The sequence below is a fragment of the Elephantulus edwardii genome, unplaced genomic scaffold, assembly GCF_000299155.1.
Source record: "Elephantulus edwardii isolate Elephantulus edwardi_28Jun2011 unplaced genomic scaffold, EleEdw1.0 scaffold00033, whole genome shotgun sequence".
In the NCBI taxonomy this organism is placed as follows: Eukaryota; Metazoa; Chordata; class Mammalia; order Macroscelidea; family Macroscelididae; genus Elephantulus; species Elephantulus edwardii.
Window position 1 is genome coordinate 14720289 of NW_006399783.1, and position 3941 is coordinate 14724229.

Consider the following 3941-nt stretch of genomic DNA (forward strand, 5'->3'; position numbering starts at 1 on the left):
TTGGAGCTCTCATCCATCACTGGTAGGAATATCAAATTCTTTGGTCACTATGAAAAACAGTTTGGCAGGTCCTCAAAAAGTTGCACATAGAATTACCGTATGACCCAGCAATTCTACTCCTCTGTATATGCCCCAAAGGCTTGAAGAGAGTAACTCAAACAAATATTTGCACACCAGTGCTCTCTGCAGCACTGTTAATAATAACCAAAAGATGGAAACAAGGCAACCATCCTTCAAGAGATGTATGGATACATAAAGTCAGATCTGTCTATACAGCAATGCATTATTTAGGCTTAAAGAGAAACAAAATCTGGAAAACACACTATAACATGGATGAACCGAAAAATATGTGCTGAGTGAAATTAGCCAGATACAAAGGACAACTATTGTATGATACCACTTTTCTGAAACATCTATGATAGGCAAATACATAGTAACAAAACCAGTTTTGTTACAAAAGGAAATGTGTATGAATTGTTGAATGAAAAATAAATTTGTTTTGTTGTCATCTTTCACCCAGATTACAATTATTTTAAAAAGACGTTCTCAAATTTCCTCCCAGGGTATCGCTTAAAATCCCCCCTAGATGAAAGCCATTGAGCCTCCTGAGATCCCCAGTGCCAGCATGCAAGAAGGAGTAAGCACATATGCAAAGGTTCTGTGGTGAGAGCCTGCGAGGAGTGAGTGGTCTGGCTGTAGAGCAGAAGGTCAGGGGAAAGATAGCATGATGGGCATGACACAGTGCCTTTTTTTTTTTTTTTATGAAACGCTAAAGAACATTTACCAAAAAAACCTCAGCAACATTTACAAAATGTCTTCTCTGGGCCAGGCTTTATACTAGCTGTGCTAAAGGACATAGTCCATGATCCAATATGATAAAGGGTAAGGTGGCAGAGTTAGACATCTACGCCCAAGAAGGCAATCACAGTAGGACTGTGCATGACAACTGAGAATATTTGGTTCAGAAAGCAGTGGTAAAGTGTTGAAATCTCTGGGCGAGGCAGTGTTTGGGCCACTGCTTAAACAGAAGACAGGCAACTCAAACCTTCATCTTTCCAGCAACCCTGCCACCTGCTTTTACCAGCACCCACTTGCTTAATGGCCTGCAACATAGATTTGGAGTAATTTCTATCCATGAATCTCCTTGGCTTGGTAAAGCGGCTGGCATGAGACTCAAGCCTGGCCATCAGAGTCTTTCTTCCTGGAATTAGAGTATTGAGCACAGAACCCTAAGGGCAGAGAACAACAAGAGGCAATTTTTCTAATGGAAATGCGGGGTGGGGGAGAAAGAAGTATATTCTTTTGTTCTGGAATTATTTTTTACTATTTCAGCTCCCTGAGAAGCAATTGTTTCTCTGCCTTCTAAGGTCTAGCTGTTCAGCTTTTACTTCTAATGCCCTTTCCCCATACATATATTTAGTTCACTAGAGTGGGTTTCTGGTGATTGAAGCCTCAATTAAAATAGAAACAGTATAGTGTGAACAGGGACGTGGGGGTGTGGACTTCAGATTCACTGCACCAACCACTTTGTATGAAATTAACTGTGTGTCCTTCTCGCTTCTAGTTACAACCTAGAGCCTCTCCGGTGCAGAGTCGGTGTCTTTTTCCTTTTCCCACCACTCATCTGTCAGTTCATCAGTTTGGTGGCTGGTGTATTGTTGTGATGCTGGGATTCGACCACTGATGTTTCAAGACCTGTGAATATGACCTTGTTTAGAAAGAAGGCTTTTTCTTTGATTTCAGCTCGGGAGGCCATATTGGAATGCTCAAATACCAACAGGTCCATCCATCGTGGATGATTTCAGTGAGCGTCAAGATTAACAGGAAGGCCTGGTGCTCTCCTTTCAAAAACAAGCCACTGAAATCCCTCTGGATGACAACAGAGCATTGTCTTATGTAGTGCTAGCAGGTGAGCCTCCAGGTGGGAAGGCACCGGGGATCCACAGTGGCTGCAGCCAGGGACTCGAGTAGCCCAACTATCATGACGACGGCACAGAACAAAGCAGGTCTGTGCTGTTGCTTAAGAGCCACCCTGACTTGACACTAACTCCACAACAACTGATAAAAACAACAGCAACAACAGCAACAACTACCCGTGGTGAGTTTAGATTTTTTTGTTGGTTGTTTGTTTTTTTGTTTTGGTTTTTTTGTGTGTGTGTGAGTTTAGATTTTGACATCTCTTTTGCACCTGTCCTGATTTGTAATTACGCATTTCTTTGTGGGATAAGTTTTGTAACGTAGATAACCCTCACTAGATCAGAAGGCATGTGAGGACAAAGCTCATGGAACCCACGGAGCAGCTGGTGATTTGAACCACCAGCCTTTCAGTTAGCAGCCTGACACATTATCCACTCTGCCACCAGAGACGCTTGCTCTTCCTCCCAGTGCCCGGCAAACAGGAAAACGTCAAGCACTGTTTGTGGCTGATGCTCAAATTTATGTCAAAGGAAAGTTCCTGTGTGGCACAAATGGCTTGTGATTGTAAACGCAAAGGTGGACAGTTCAAGCACATGTAGCGGTGCTGCTGGAGAAAGGTCTGCTGATGTGCTTCTGAAAAACCAACCAGCCATTGACAAAGCAGCTCAGCTCTGCTCTGAGATGCATGGGGTCTCCAGGAGCTGGGACTCACTAGATGGTAACTGCCAGTTATAAGACACGCGAGGAGATGGATCGGCGCTGTGGCTATGGCAGTGGGTCAGGTATGTGAGAGATGGTGAGGCTGTGTCAGCACGGGGCAAAGTTCAGAGCTGTTGTTGACTATGGGTTATAGTCAACTGAACAGCACAGAACAACAACAAGGCCCGCCCTACTCCAGTACAGACAATAAGCTTGCGCACTGCAGAGATCGTGAGGAAGGCACAGAACAGGCCAAGGCTCGCAGGGTCATTGTTAGCGGTAAGCGGCTGGCCAGCATCTAACAACAAACCTCAATAGGGCCTCATTACCTGACAGCAAAAGAAAATCCTTGTTTCCAAATAAGGGCATATTCACAGGTTCTGACTTAGGATTTTTGATGTATTTTGGGGGTTAGGACAACAATTAAAACCTATAACCCAGGTACCCAGCATGTCAGAAAGGAAGTATTGAAGGGAGTTTGGGAATGATGGTGGGGCCTGGACTGTGGAGTGTCTAGAGTGTAGCACTGGGGAAGGAGATGGCAGCAACCTTTGTAGACCTGGGAACCGCGAGGAGGTGTGCACACAGGCTATCCTATATACACTATGGCAGGCAGCATCAGAGAAAGGAAACATCCGCAGGAGGAAAGTGCACAGGCTGCTGAGGAAGGGGAAGGCTCACAGAGTGCCTGAGGAGCAGTGGCTTCTTTCTTCCTAAATTCTAAGCTGGACAGAGAGGGCGTTTTGCTAACTTCCTTTTTCATCTCAAGCACAGCCATCTGTTCAGTTCGACAGTCAGAAAATCCACCCCCCCCAACCCCCCCAGGAAACGTGAATGCTTCCAGTAAGTGGAGAAGCTCCTATCTTTGCTTTTTCTGAAGATCCAGGGGCTCAGAGCATTCCAGGGTTCAGGATATCACTGCCCCGGCTCTCAACAGCAGGCATGAATACATGTCGGAGAACGTGCTCCTGGGCGGAAGGGAAGCCAGGAAGGTGCGCACCAGGGGAAGTCACCTCAGATAATAGCAAAGAGGCATCTTTCAGGTACACAGAAAAACCTGCGGGAGAACGTGCTCCTGGGCGGAAGGGAAGCCGGGGACCTGCGCACCAGGGGAAGTCACCTAAGATAATAGCGAAGAGGCCCTCGGGCAAGAAAGGAAAACATAACCTACACAGGAGTTCTACAGGACACGTCACCTTCCCTTGGAGACAGTACAACTAAACTTAAGAGACACTGGTCAAGAGAAAAAAAATGTCAGCAGTTGACGTGTTTGGAATCACAGAAGCCAAGAAAGCTTCAGATACAAGCTGTCAGATCATGGGTTG